This window comes from Pleurodeles waltl, chromosome 2_2 (assembly GCF_031143425.1).
Source record: "Pleurodeles waltl isolate 20211129_DDA chromosome 2_2, aPleWal1.hap1.20221129, whole genome shotgun sequence".
In the NCBI taxonomy this organism is placed as follows: Eukaryota; Metazoa; Chordata; class Amphibia; order Caudata; family Salamandridae; genus Pleurodeles; species Pleurodeles waltl.
The window spans coordinates 623658660-623675400 of NC_090439.1; positions in this window are offsets into that span (position 1 = coordinate 623658660).

Here is a 16741-nt window from a genome sequence, read left to right on the forward strand (position 1 = left end):
CAGTATGTCCACCACTACAGGGAACCCAGGCAACCCCACTAACACAGGACGATCAGGGACCTGGGGGCAGTGGCAGTGGGCACACGGTTCAGGGGACAGAGGCACAGGACAACAGGGAAGCTGGGAGGACTGCTGTGCGACAGGGGGAAGACAGGCCCAGGAAACCCACTCTCCACGAAGCCCTCTCCAATCTCATGGGAGCTTACCATCATTCCCAGGAGATGATGGTAACGGTACTGGCAAAGTTTCAGGAAACCCAGCGGCTGCAGGAGGAACACTACCTTGGGATCAGGGAGGACTTGAAGTCCATTGACAACATCCTGGTAACTATTGCAGGGGTGCTGCAAGACCTTGTCAAAACCAGGAGGGGCACAGTGGCACAACAAGGGGCCCCTGACACTAGCCTGGACGATGAACAGCCCTCCACCTCCGCCGGGGCACGTGGACAGAAGGCACCGCCACAGGAACACAACACCAGCACCCCCCCCCCCTGCAGATGGAGAACCACCCCACAGACGGTCCCTGAGATCCAGGTACAAGACAGAGAACATTGCCAAGACCCCCGGCAGGAAATGAGACCCCCCTGAATGTCTCACTTCTGTCCCACTATGTCACCCTGTCCATCCCTAAACTGTCATTGCTCCACTTCCTATGCCCCCTTGGAGAATGCACCTGTGAAACAAATAGACTGGACTCTGCCATGGACATTCCTCCACCATCCCCCCAGCCCATTTTACAATCCCTTCCACTTAATTGAACAGAAATAAACACACTTCATTCACAAAACAATCTGGAGTCAGTCTGTGCTTTCACAAATGTGTAATTGCAATAACCATGGAATATAGCAATGTCAATTTGCTTGTGCACACACCAATGTAACACAGCTGTAGGCCAGGATGAAACATAGCAGAGGGCACAAAGTGGGACCCACATCTGTGAAATGGAAAGGCAAAGTGACAAGTCAGGGTCCATACACTGAGTGAAAATGACAGACATATGCTAGTTCCAAGAATAGTATGAGATATGGGAATCAGTGACATCTTCTTACCTGTGTCTCACTGGAAGTATTGCATGATTATGTCGCGGGACAACTGTTAGACACACACTAACCCTTAGGACAACCCCATACCCAGACACCTATGTCAACTGTATTGGGACCTTGGGCTCACCTATTACCCACACACGGTGCCCCCGGAGTTGCCCCATCACATAAGGGATGCTGCTATTCCTCAAAATGTAAGCGTCATGCACTGAGCCAGGAAACATGGCATTCACATGGGAGATGTACTGGTCTGTCAAACACACCATCTGCACATTCATCGAATGGTAGCTCTTCCGGTTTCTGTACACCTGTTCACTCCTGAGCGGGGTACCAATGCCACATGTGTACCATCAATGGCACCAATGATGCTGGGGATATGTACCAGGGTATAGAAGTCACCTTTCACTGTGGGCAAATCCTCCACCTGAGGGAACAAGATGTAGCTGCGCATGTGTTTCAGCAGGGCAGACAACACTCTGGACAACACGTTAGAGAACATTGGCTGGGACATCCCTGATGCAATGGCCACTGTTGTTTGAAAGGAACCATTTGCCAGGAAATGGAGTACTGACAGGACCTGCACTAGAGGGGGTATCCCTGTGGGCTGGCGGATAGCTGACATCAGCTCTGGCTCCAACTGGGCACATAGTTTCTGGATTGTTGCACAATCAAGTCTGTATGTGACCAGGATGTGTCTCTTTTCCATTGTCGACAGGTCCACCAGGGGTCTGTACACCAGAGGATTCTGCCATCTCATCACCTGCCCGAGCAGACATGCCCTATGGAGGAGAACAGCTAGCAGAGAGTCACCCAACACTGAGGTATCACAAAATGTTATTTGCTGTCAATTTATTAATCCGCAATGTGCCTGTAACTGTGTGTATTCCAGGCCTAGATAGGTGTGACGCAGTTAATACTGATGGCATGTGGCCCCCTGAAATGGTGGCTGCCTGACCTGTAAGGTAGGACAAGGGGAAATGAGGTAACTGCGCTGGCATTGTACACCGTCGCAGTGGGCGGTCGAAGACCGCAGCGAAATTCTGCATTGGATAACATTGGGCCCTATGGGTCCGAGGAGCCAATGACGCTGTACGCCGGCGGTGACGGTACACACCGCCGTGGACGTGACCGCCATTTTCTGTCTGTTCCCTCACTTGATACCTGACCTTCAACAGGAGAGGACCTACACTGTAAGTGCTGCTGTGACCTGTGTCTGGAAGCGACAATGGCTACAGGGTCTGGGGAAAGGGCCCCTGCCTTCACTTCGGAGGAGTTGGAGAAACTAGTGGATGGGGTCCTCCCCCAGTACACGCAACTGTATGGTCCTCCAGACAAACAGGTGAGTACACTGTGAGCATGCTGAATGGGCAATGCCTGCTTTGATTGGTGTGGCTGGAAGAAACAGAGGGGGGGGCTGAGGCCTACATGTGCGGATGGTGAGTGTATGTGCGTCATGGCATGGGTGGGAACTGGTGGGCAATGAGTATGACGGTCTGGCCGGGTGAGTAATGTCCTTTACCCCTGTACCATTCCTCTAGGTGAGCGCCCACCAGAAGAAAGGTATTTGGCGTGCCATCGCCAAGGACGTCCGGACCCTGGGGGTCTACCACAGACGGAGCACCCACTGGCGGAAAAGATGGGAGGACCTGCGCCCCTGAAGCAAGAAGACGGCGGAGGTCCAGCTGGGGATGGCCTCTCAACGTGGAAGGAGTGCCCATAGCACCATGACCCCCCTGATGTTCCGGATCCTAGCGGTGGCGCATCTGGAGTTTGATGGGTGCTTGAGGGCATCGCAGCAGCCACAAGGGGGTGAGTAAACTCTCATTCAGCTGAATCTGCGCGCATTAGGAGGTGTCTGGGTGGGGGAAGTGGGCAGTGGGTTCCCCTAGGCCAGGGCGATCTTGGTAGGCAATGTCCCTTGTGAGGCAGGCTATGTGGCACCCCAACCCCAGTAGTGGTTTGAGCAATCTACACCTAGTCAGGCTCCTGTGACTTCCAGGTGTGCAGCAATTGTGCTTAGTACCCCATGGCCATGGCCATGTGATTAATCTAGGAACTATAAGTGCATGGCGTAGTGCAGAGGGCTGCTCACTGTCTGTTGTATCTGCCAACGGTAGTGGTGTTGAATGCACTGAACATGTCTTTCTTCTGTCTCCCCCCCCCCCTTTTTGTGGTCTCTCTGTTCTTGTGTGCAATAGCATCATCAGGCGGAGGAGCATTGGCACCGGAGCAGGAGGGAGCTGCATCCCGCTTGGCCCTGGAGGGTGGATCAACTGAGTCTGAAGCCACCAGTGGGACAGAGGGCGAGAAGACTCCACAGCGGGGACAGGAGCAGAGACCAGCAACAGCGACTCCTCCTCTGATGGGAGCTCCCCTTGCGGTGGTGGGCCCCTCTGTGCCCACTGCATCAACAGGTACAGCCGCCATCCATCCTACCAGCACCACCCTCCAGCAGCCCCTCGGCATCTGTCCCGTACCCGCTCACCCATCTCCTTCGCCCCAGGCACCTCAGGCCCTGCCCCGGTCAGCCCTGCTGCCCTTAGTGAGGAGGCTATTGACCTCCTGAGATCCCTCACTGTTGGGCAGTCCACCATTCTGAATGCCATCCAGGGAGTTGAGAGGCATTTGCAACAAACAAATGCATACCTGGAGGGCATTCATTCTGGGCAGGCAGCCCAACAGAGAGCGTTTCAGGTTCTGGCCTCAGCACTGATGGCAGCTATTGTCCCTGTGTCCAGACTCCCCCCTCCAACCTCCTCCACCCAGACCCAATCCCCTGTACCTCAGCCTATCCCAAGCACACCATCAGACGAGCATGCACACACATCAACACACAAGAGTGACTCAGGCAAACATAAGCACCACACATCCCACAGGCACTCACACAAGCACCATACCCATGCAGACATATCAACATCCACTTCCTCCACTGTGTCCCCCTCCGCCACGTCTCCCTCCTCCCTCCCAGTCTTGTCTCCACTCACACCTGCATGCACTACATCCTCAGCCACTACCTTCATCACCAGCATGTCCATCACCACACACCGCTTACATGCACTCACCACCCCCACTACCATTCACACATCCTCTGTGTCCGCTCCCAGTGTGTCTGTGAGCCCTCCTCCCAAAGTACACAAACGCAGGCACACACCCACCCAACAGCCATCTACCTTACAACAGCCTCCAGTCCATGCACCTTCACCCAAATTCAGCAGACGTACACCTCCTACAACCACTACCTCTTCCTCCACTCCCAAACCCCCTCCATCTACCCGTCCCAGTGTGTCTAAAAAACTTTTCCTGGCTCACATTGACCTCTTCCCTACACCTCCCCCTCCTTCCTTCCCCTAGGGCCAGGCTTTCCAGGTCCCAGCCCAGCACTTCAGCCACCACATCCCCAGGCACAGTGGTGCCAGCAAATGCGGGATCATGGAGTGCACCAACCATCAGGGCTGCCAGTGTGCCACGTAGTGAGGGCAAGGACATTCCGCCACACACCAAGGTGAAAAAGGTGCCCACATCCCAGAGGGAGAAGCCGCACCTACCAGCCACCAAGGGGTCAGCGAAAACGAAAGGGGATAGTGGCAAGACAACTGTGCCACCATCAAAGGTGGGGAAGGGCCAAAAACAGAAGGCCAGATCAGGAGAGGGCATGGTGGCACCGACTGAGGGACCAGTGTCACACCTTCTGTCCACGTCCACGCCAACCTGCACCGCCACCTGCACCGCCTACAGCATGTCTACAGCCGCTGCAACAGTCCCCAGCCTCTTCCCCGGTGGGCAGCCATCCGAGGCTGCCGGAGACATCCTGCTTTCTCCTTCAGCAGGTGCTGACACAGACCCTGCCGCCAGCACGCCACCACAGACACCGCTGCAAGCACCGCCAGCGGCCCCGCGATGTCCTCGGACAGTGGCACCACCGCTGACATGCCTACCATCCCCAGTGGTCAGTCGTCCGAGGCTGGAGGAGTGTTCCAGGACCCTGGGCAGCTTCCATGAAGCATTACCGTCATCACTGTTGGCACCTGCAGGTGGAAGGGGCAGCCGCAGCAGTGTGGGGTATGTCGCTGCCTCCATGGCGTATCATGCTACCTGTACCTCGCCAATGTCGTGCCACGCACACCCAGGTGAGTGAATTGTACCGGCCACACTGCACATGGAGCATTCTGGGCACAAAGACCCCTCCAGAACCAGTGGAGAATAGCATCCACTACCTCTGTCCTTGGCAGGATGAAGCACTCTGGGCACAAAGCCCCCTCCAGAACCAGTGGAGATATACATTTACTACCTCTGTCCTTGGCAGGATGAAGCAATCTGGACACAAAGCCCCCTCCAGAACCAGTGCGGAATAGCATCCACTACCTCTGTCCTTGGCAGGATGAAGCACTCTGGGCACAAAGCCCCCTCCAGAACCAGTGGAGACTGTTATCCACTTGATAGAATGTGGCTTTGCACTCCCCAGGATAAAGCAGTGGGCAACCCACCCACTTGAGAGACTTGAGAGACTGTGGCTTTGCACTCCTCAGGATAAAGCAGTGGGCAAACCACCCACTGGAGGGACTTGAGAGACTGTGGCTTTGCACTCCCCAGGATAAAGCAGTGGGCAACCCACCCACTAGAGAGACTTGAGAGACTGTGGTGTTGCACTCCCCAGGATAAAGCAGTGGGCAAACCACCCACTGGAGAGACTTGAGAGACTGTGGCTTTGCACTCCTCAGGATGCAGCAGTGGGCAAACCACCCACTGGAGAGACTTGACAGACTGTGGCTTTGCACTCCACAGGATAAAGGAGTGGGCAACCCACCCTCTTGAGAGACTTGAGAGACTGTGGCTTTGCACTCCCCAGGATAAAGCAGTGGGCAAACCACCCACTGGAGAGACTTGAGAGACTCTGGCTTTGCACTCCCCAGGATACCTCAATGGGCATGGAGCCCCCTCGTGCAGCAGTGGAGTTGTGCGTTCATCAGGCTGAGGTGCCCCCTCCCCCTGAGGTGCCTGTTTCATTTAGATCTGATGCCCCAACAGTGTTCTCTCCTTTTCCAGTCAGGTATCATGTGTGGGCCTCGCCCATGCATTTTGGGACCAGTGGTCCACGGACAATCATTAGTACACTATCCAGAATTGTGTAGTTGGTGTATATATATTTGTATTTACTGAATTTTGAACTTTGATAATGAGATTTCACATGATTACATTTGTTCAAATAATTTCCTTGTGTCCTTGCGTTCTTCTTGAGTTAAACAGTTATTAATTAGTATCCGATGAATGGTACAGAGTCTACACAGGATCCCAACCAAATCTGCTCCACTTCCACTAACCTGCGGCCATTGTCTTTGGTGTCAAGTTCTCTACAGCCACTCTTCAGACTGTCTTGTTTCCCTCCAGAGATGAACACAGCATTTGTTTTAGGATTGTCATCACTATGCACACCGGGCTCAATAGCCCCTCAACTAAATGAGTCGCAAGATGCCTAGAGAAATACATAATCAATAACAAATTGGCAACTTCCAGAGACATAGGTAGGGGTATTTTAATGCAAATTACACATAAGCTCAATAGAGTTACACAAATCAAACTTAGAAATGTTAGGCCCGTACTTATACTTTTTGACGCTAAACTGCGCTAATGCAGTTTAGCGTCAAAAATTTTTGCGCCGGCTAACGCCATTCTGAAGCGCCATGCGGGCGCCGTATTTATTGAATGGCGTTAGCCGGCGCAAGCAGACCGGCGCTGCCTGGTGTGCGTGGAAAAAAACCACGTACACCAGGCAGCGCCGGCGTAGGGAAAAATGGCGTTAGGACGTCTTAAAAATGGCGCAAGTCAGGTTGACGCTAAAAAATCGCCTCCACCCGATTTGCGCCATTTTTAACGACGCCCAGACGCCATTTACATGACTCCTGTCTTAGTAAAGACAGGAGTCATGCCCCCTTGCCCAATCGCCATGCCCAGGGGACTTCTGTCCCCTGGGCATGGTCATTGGGCATTGTGGCATGTAGGGGGGCACAAATCAGGCCCCCCTATGCCAAAAAAAATTATAAAAAATAAAAAAAATTATACTTACCTGAACTAACCTGAATGTCCCTGGGATGGGTCCCTCCATCCTTGGGTGTCCTCCTGGGGTGGGCAAGGGTGGCAGGGGGGGTCCCTGGGGGCATGGGAGGGCAGCTGTGGGCTCATTTTGAGCCCACAGGTCCCTTAACGCCTGCCCTGACCCAGGCGTTAAAAAGCGGCGCAAATGCGGTTTTTTTGACCCGCCCACTCCCGGGCGTGATTTTTGCCCGGGAGTATAAATACGACGCATTTGCGGCGCAGTAATTTTTTTGGACGGGAACGCCTACCTTGCATCGCATTAACGCACGGAAGGCGTTCACGCAAAAAATGACGCTCTTTACTCCTACTTTGGCGCTAGACGCGTCTAACGCCAAAGTATAAATATGGCGTTAGTTTTGCGCCGAATTTGCGTCGAAAAAAACAACGCAAATTTGGGGCAAACGGAGTATAAATATGCCCCTAAGAGTACAAAAAATGTCTGTGGCACTCTTGCCCTTGTTAGCTAAGTCCCCACCCTCAAACAAGCATTTGTCAGGGATAGTGGTTTCACTACCGAGCTTAGAATTAAAATCACCAGCTATGATCATGTTTGGCTGCCGGATTTTCATTACTTGAAAGTCAAGAAAATGGTCACTGAAGCCATATAAATAAGCAAAATTAAGGTTAATAACAAACGTAAAATTGTTATTATAAAAATTAATAATGAGCAAATCAAATTTATTTTTCCAAGTCAAATGAAATGCCTGGATCAGAATTGAGCCAGTATGGATTATGCGAATAGGGCATCCCAGAGTTGTCTTAAACCAGATAGTTAGCCCTTCACGTGCTCGCCCTACTAGTGATAGGAGTGATGGAGCTGCAAAGGGTTGTATGGCTGAACCACACATGCAATTACCATGCATGCCTTACAACGCTGTCAAAACATTGCATGTGTCATTACCACACATGTATTTACATCAAACATTTATACCACACATATGCCTTTATCATGCATGCCTTTACCACTAACATTATGTGGTGAAGGCATGGTTGGTAAACTCATTTGTGTGGTAAATATTTAAGTGGTAGGTATAATCCACATACTCACCCTAAACCCTAAAAAGCCCTTACCACCCAAACCCCATACCCATTTTAAAACCTAAAAATGCCCTTACCACCCAAAAACCCAAACCCACCCTAGACCCTAAAAATACCTCTACCACCCTAAGATCCATAGCCACACTAAAACCTAAAAATGTCTTTACCACCCAAAAACCCATACACACCATAAAACCTAAAAATGCCCTTACCACCCAAAATCCTATACCCACCCAAAACCCTAAAACCCCTTTACCAATCAAAACCCCATAACCATCCTAAAACCTAAACATACTGGTACCACCCAAAACCCATACCCACCCTAAATCCTAAAATACCCTTACCACCCTAAATCTCATGTCCACCCTAAACCACAAAAACCCCTTACCACTCAAAACACCATGACCACCCTAAAACATAAACATTCCCTAACAACCCAAAACCCCATACCCACCAAAAAAAAACAAAAAATGCCCTTGCCACCCAAAAACCCAAACCCCCTGAACCCTAAAAATACCCCTATCACCCTAAGATCCATACCCACCCTAAAATCTAAAAATGCCTTCCCAACCCAAAAACCCATACTCGCCCTAAAACCTGAAAATGCCCTTACCACCCAAAATCCTATACCCACCCTAAACTCTAAAAACCTCTTACCACCCTAAACCCCATATCCATCTTAAAACCTAACAATACCGGTACCACCCAAAACCCATACCCACCTAAATCCTAAAATACCCTTACCACTCTAAATCTCACATCCACCCTTAACCTTAAAAATCCCTTAACACTCAAAACACCATACCCACCCTAAAACATAAAATATATATTATCACTTAATGCCTACCTGTAAAACCTTTACCACACATATACCGTTACCATTCATGCTTTTTCAAAATGAAATAAAAAAATACTTACTTTAAAACCTTTGCCATGCATATGCCTTTACTATTCATGCCTTTACAATTAAATTCATTGTAAAGGCATGTGTGGTAATGGTATATTTCTGGTAAAGGTATGCATAGTAAAGTCCTGTACGTGGAAATGGCTTCATGGTAATGGCCATGTGTTGTAGTGACTGCATTGTAATGGCTGTTTCCTGTTGCAAAGCAGGCATAATCACCACAGAAAATCTCTTCTATGGACCAGGTTTCATGGAGTTGGACTACATCATACTTTCTAACATAATCCAACCAACTATATTTGGTCAGGGTATTGGTTACACTTGTGATACTCTAGCTCAAGAATGTTGTCTAAACTGAGTTTTTGGCTCATCTCTACGAGGGTTGTTTCACACCCACAGGTGACACTATTGAACTTAGTTCAAAGCACCAACTCTGAATGTGAAAGACAGGCTATTGTAGCCCGACAGATCCCCATCCTATACATAAATGGGGAGGTGTCAATTCTTTTGAGTTACTAACAGGAAGCAGAGATAATCCAAATGATTGTTAATAATGATTTTCACATTGAAGATCACTATAAATGGAATATGTATTTCACTTCATTTTAAATGTTTTTTTTAAATACCAGGCTCTAGTGCACATAATATTTACAGCATCACAGGAGATAAAAAACAGCTAAGGTTTTCAATAACAGTGAAAACAGGACAAATCAAAACTACAATTTATAGCCCTTACACCCTCACTGTGTTACTTCTACTCACTGTGCTGCTTCTAGCAGATAAATAAATAATAAGCCCGTGTTTCAGAGGTGGTGCGTATACCTGGACAACAGGGTTTGTTGTCTGTTATGAATAGCTTGTCACCTATTTTGAGCGCAAGGCCAAGAGCTAGGAGATTGCATCTATGCAATAACAATCCTGTTTTCCATTTGTGAAGGCAGAAGGATGGCCTTGCAGAGCGCTGCGAGTCTTGGGGGAGACTTCTTCAGTTGAGATGGAATCTGGTGCTGCACTCATCTGGATCTGTAATCTGTGCCTGTGACCTGGGTGAAGCTTCTCTATTCACAAGTTGTCTAGTGGCAGTCATTTTATATTGTATCTTTTCTAAGATGGAATTTGCAATGTCACCTTAGGAATGTTATGACATAATCATATACATCAGTGGATGTCCTATAAGGTAAAAATATGTAAATACAGACTAAATTGTTTGGGTTATGGGTGTTATTTGACCTCGAAAAGGGCACTTGTCCCAAGCTGATGTTGCAATGGGGGTTTTCGTCTATGTCATTGACGGGAGGATATGACATATTTAGAGTTCCTCAGGAAGATGAAGCCACCATATTTTAGACACAGTAAGTTAAAGACTGCTGTTTGCTAGACAGGCTTCTGAGAAAATCGAGTCTTGGCCGCCACAAAATGGAGTCTGCGTTTATATATTAAAAACCTTAAACCAACAAAAAAAAAGCCTAAGAGCAAATGATTAAAATAATTAAAGTAATAGCATTATGGAGCTAATAGTCATAAAGTTAATGGCATTCCTGGAACTATTTCTAAATTAAATATTCACTAAATTATCATTGAACATATTTTTGGTTGAACTGTCTTATCAAACATTTTCATTGTACATTCATAGAATAAAAGCACATGCCAGAAACAAACATTTGACGAAATAGCAATGTATCACTTCCTACATGTTCAATAACACATCTTCAAACTGAAATGAAAAAGGGGTCTCTGCGCAGAAAGACATGATCCTTACAACAAAGATTTTAAGTAACCTTAGCCACTCAGTAAAGTGAGAAGAATCATGAGAATTCAAGTAAAAAACCTGATTTCGCAACTTAGTCACTACCATAACGGGTTCCCCTTCAAAGCCAACACTTAGCAGGATTGGTAAATGTGCCATGTTAGTTACGGGACTTCCCTCTTTCTGGCACCCCAGTCAATCATGTGTTTTTGGTCACAAGGGGCACAGCTGTTTGGGTAGAGTAGGGAAGCTTGATCTACTTGTTAGAAAATCAGGTGCAGGCCTCACATTTTTCTGGCTCCTATAGAACAAAATAACAAAGGAAGCTCTTCAGCAGTCCCTGATCCATCCATCTCAAAACAAAACATTTTAATAATACCCCCACTAGCTGTTGTTTTTTTAAATTTACAATGACACAAACACCCTCAAATTCCTTGGCCTTGTGGCCCACCCATCCCACCCTGCAGGCAAACAGGAGTTCATCAGACACCCGCAAAAGATTATTAGTATTCTTATGCAGCCAATATGTTACTTTGGGCCATATGTATGAACATATTTTCCCATTGGCACAGAATGAGAAAAACCCTTTGCTACATCTTCGTAAACTCTTCTGTAGTTTCTGATTTACTTTCAGAAACCCTTGGCACATTTGCTAGAACCAAGACATAGGGACAGGCTGGCAGAGATAGATGACAAGCAGATAAGTTCTATCCCTATGCATGAAATTCCCAGTGATGGCTGGCGGGATTGGCACCAGGAAAGTAGTCCGCTGATCCAAGGACCACAGGACAGAGCCCCTGGTCTCCACTGTTGGCGATGCTAGCATTAATGACTGATCATTGCTGGCAGAATTGGTCTGGGCATTGGGTCCCACGGATTCTTTCTCCCCACTCCGAATGACCCACATTCCTGAGGGATAGGCAGATCAGAAAAAAATATTTTACCCTGACTCATAGTTGGTATATCCACCTTTTCTCCTACCAATTCATTTACACATTGGTTAAACTGCATATAATGTTTGAATTTTTCAAATCAAGAATTTAGAGGGCAAAAACTATTGTCAATAATTTAAGAGCTTCTAAGACATCACCACGAACAGACTGGGCAGAAACAGGGGCTGTAATGACAAGATGTTCAACATTCTTCTTTCCTTGGCCCTTTTTTTTCCTTTTTTACTTTTTGCGGATGGTGCCAAATTGATTACAGATGAGTGGTTACCAGAAGAGGAGGAAGTTACGAATCCAAGATTGTGGTTACAAGGCTCACCCACATCAGAATCCACCCCCTGGTTTATATCAATAAAACTGAGCCTAGTTAAAGATGGAAATGCAGGAAATGCAGGGTCCGAAAGCGGAAGGGGGCTGTGAGGGACAGCCACCACTCTTCTAACTGGTTCTTCTTATCAATACCACCCAGATCTCGAACAAAGAATCCCTGCAGAGTTGTACTTTTGAGTAGAGTACCAGAGTTTAGTTTATTAATTCCTAGTTTCTGCTTCGGCATATTCGATATATAGTGCTAAAAAAGAACAGTACAAGACAGGAACTAGACATCAAATACTTCTTTACGTCCCAAGTGTCCGAGTCCCATGCTGCAGGTAGAATGCGCTGGTTCTAAACACCGTCAGCGTGAAGAGTGTGGTGCTCGTCCTGGCTGTGACGTTTGAGTCCCAAGTGTCTGCACCTCCCCTCAAGTGTCTGCATCCCTTTTTTAACATTTTGGTATGGAATGCTAGCTCTAGCTAATATTACAAGCTCCTGGCAAATGCAGTCTGTAGATTTTTCACAACAATAAAACTGAAACTGCCTAACACTTTTTCTTAATCCAATCAACCTATTTGGATTATCACAGGAGCATGGACAATTTGTTTAAAGGTTTCCATTGGAGCAGTACAAATCTCCCCATAAACCCTCCTTTGATCTTTATTATGTCACAATCATTTTAACACTTGCCTTATTAATTTCAGAACACCCCATAGTCATTTATACAAGTCATACTCATTTCAATGTAGCTTATATTCATTTCAGGATGCCTTCTATTAATTTACTTGTATGGCATTTTCATTTATAGACTGTCATACTCATTCCACCATTAGACGTATTCATTTATTTAATCTTGGGTTACATTAATTTACATACCACTCATATTTATAAAATAAGTGTTATGCTCGTTTCAAGATGTGTCATATTAACTGTATAACATTCATTTAAAAATGCAATATATTCATTTTATCGTTTTATTCCTTTAAATCAAGGTTATGTTCATTTCAGCACATCATATTTATGTCAACATACATCATATTTCTCTGAACCAGTCACTTAGAGTATGTCAGACTTTTCAATGCATGTCACATTCAAAAAGGCAACTATATTTTTTTCACTATGGTTGACGTACATTTCAGTGCATACTCAATTTAGCACATATGTCATTCATATCATGCTCAATGGAGTGTACTGATTTTGATGTGCAACATATTTGTTGGGGCACATGGTATGTGGGCTCTGCTACGTATCATAATTGCTCAGAGACGTATTAAATCAATTGTAATGTGTGCTAAACTCATGTTACTGAAAGCTAAGCCTGTCATGTTTGTAGAGCTGTTATTTTCAGGCATTGTTGTCATCCTTTTTTTTTGGACTCGCCCTAATGACTGTTAGGTTAGAAATGTAGATTCCTTTCAGCAGTTACAGCAATTGCACCGCTGTTGTGCCGAAGGTTTGGAAAAATGAAAGTATAAGAGGTCTAGTGGCTTTAACCAAATTAAGCAACGATATTCTAACAGTTTTGACAGTAAGGAGATGAAACACAATTCCCAAATCATGATGATGACAGCCCTATACTGTTAGGATTATTGTAATGCCTCATTTAGAACTGGGAGGGAAACAGCAAATCCTTCAAAATATGTCATAAATGCGAGAGGAGAATCCGCTGGTGGACATTCCTCCTTATTCTCCCTATTTTAGTGGCCTCTCCCCTGGATTTGGCATTTTCGTTAAAGCAAATGAACGGTGGCGAACACCAGTTCTACCAAAGCAAGCTCCTAGACATATAAATGTTCCAGAAGGAATACCTTTAAACCCATAGCTTTTACCATTTTTAAAGACATCTGAAAAATGCTAAATATGCTGATTTTCTCAGAAGAACGTCAAACACATCAAACTACTGCATTTCATCAGCTCTTACAGCACAGTCATTATTAATTTAGCACAGGGACTTAGTACAAAAGTGACAAAAATAGTGGAATAAGGTGCTTGAGAATAGTAAAATAAACACAGACGTTTCTATATACACAAACTGTGAAGCTAGAAGGTACATTCTGCCGATAGGATCATGAAGATTTAAGGACAACAGTACTCTTCAAATAAAATAGGTTCTTTGGCACAATAATGTGGTGTTGACAAAAGTATTGTGTCAAAAATATTATTATTTACTCCAATATTGTATTCCTATACTTCCAACAGAAATGATAAAAATATTGTTGGAAAGGGGATTATTGGTAAGGGCAGGTAAGTACATATACTTAGCAAAATGCCACTAAACTCCACTTAGGTCCAGTCACTTGACAATAAGTTAAATCCAGCTCAACCCTTGGTAGCTTGGCAACAACGATAAGGCTTAACTTAGGAGACAAGTGTGTAAAGCATTTAAAAATCACAAAACAGTAAATAAGTAAAAAAAACTTCAACACAAATTTTTAAAAATAGATTATATTTTATACTTTAAAATGATACCAAAATGATTAAAGGGGAACTGGAGATATGAATTTTTAAAACATTCATGTTTTCTGCCACATCGAAGCAACTAGCACTCAGAGGGTTAAAAAAGGTCACACTGGACAGAGACAAGGCCAGAGTTCAGGCCACCTATGAGGTAACACTGCTACACTTACTTTCAGAAGTGTTTCTTCATTCAGGAAAGTGGTCCATAGCACCTGCCAAGGCTTCAGAGGCTCTGGTTTGCCTCTTGGGGTCTGGGAACAAAATGTCCCACAATGCACCTCTTCAACTTATGGAGTTGCTCCAAACTTCTAGATCTTCTTCTAGAGGTCCTTTTTCGGTCCTTGGAGGGTCCTCAACTTGATCCATGGTTCCAGAAGCTCTGAGTTGCTCCTTTGGAGTTGGGACTACAATTCCCAAAATGCACCTGTACAGAATCCTCAAATGGCCACTGGACGCTGGTCATCTGGGCTCTGCTTGCAGGATGTCATGCAGGGGGACTCTGGGCAGCTTCTTTGTACCTGTTGCAAACAGAGAGTCCCTTCATGAAGCAGTAGAAGACAGGCAAAGTCCTTTTAGTGGTGAAGCATAAGTGTACAGCTAGTGCAGTCCTTCAGAGTGCAGTGTCCAGATGCAGGTCAGGGGCCCAGCAGGGAAGTCTTTTTTCTCCTTGGTATTGTTCCTTTTAGGTATCTGAGGGGTGGGTGCAGCTCTGCCATATTTATCCTTGCTTGTGGGGTTAAAAGCAGAGGGGCTAGACTGTCCAATCACAGGCAAGCCACTTCCCCCTTGGATGATCACTTCCTGTGAAGTGCGGCAAAAATGAATCCCAGGGAACAACGTTCTTCAAAAATGTAACACAGCTGAAACTTATTTTTGGAGGTTAGATCTGGCTTAACTCACCCACTGGTGTGGCTACAAATCCTAAACACACTCCTCTCCTGCCCTATCCTAATCTAATCAAGAGGACACCTAATTGTCTGGGGGTTGCAGGAAATGGGGGAATTCCCGAGCTGCTCCAAATGTCCTTCCCTGTCTTTGAAGACCAGTTTGGCTGCTCTCCCCCCATTCTGTTTCACCATCTACTGAGGTAGATCTCCTGCACCCAAGCACATCCTTTGTGTTCAGCACAGGCCACTTCACACCTCATCAAGGCAGCCTGGCCAGCCTGCCAGAGGCTGGCCAATCAGAGAGGGGCACTACAGATCTGATGTTGGCAACTAGCAGATAGAGTTTTAAAACTCTTTACCTGAATTAGTTATATTAAATCAAACAATGGCAAGTTGTGGGATGTATAATAACAATTATACAAAGCTCAAGGTATCTGTCTCTTATGGGGACTTTGTTAGTTAAAATAAAGTCTCCATTGTGGCCTATGGGGGACATTCACTACAATGAGGGGAAAACATATTTAGCTATTTTACCCCACCAGGGCTTATAAAACACATTTTATAAGGTCCCTGCGTATAGTTAAATGGCACCCAACCCTAGGCGCATTTAGGGAACACCGTAGGAGTGACCTATATGTAAAATAAGGTAGTTTAAGACTTTGGAAGCACTTTTAATTTCAAAGTTGAATTTGCATATAACTTTAATTTAAAAGCAGCCAGCAAGGCAAGCCTGCCTTTAAAATGACCCTGAGCACCTCAGCTGTGCGCCAGCTATGGTGGGGTCCCTAAATCTAGATGTCCTACCATATGTTTGGGACGTATAGGTAGGTTGACATAGTCAATTATAATTAGCCTATTTTGCATACTCAGCACAGGCTCTGGGACTGGTTTGCAGTATCCAGGGACCATCAGAGTCAGGAAAACACCAGCAAAAAGTGAAAAATGGGGCCAAAGGTTAGGGGGCCTCTGCAATCAGCCGTGTTTTCTCACACAAGCCTCCCAGCCCACACACCCAGGAGACTCAGCCCAACCCTGGAAGAGTCTTACTGGCTTGTCAGGAGAAGAAGACAGTGAGGAAAACTGGCAGTCCCTTTCAGGGCCTACTCTGCCTTACATCCCCCTGTCATGGTCACTTGCTCTGGGTAGTCAACCCATCCAAACAGTGAAAGGACCCATCTTCAATTGAAACTTTCCTCTAGGGGTGTCTTCCTCCTCTCTCTCTCCCAACTTGGGTAGTGAGGTGCCCTCCTCCCCTATTTCTAACTTTGCTAGGACAACACCTAGCTTATCCAAATAGATCACCTAATACTTGAG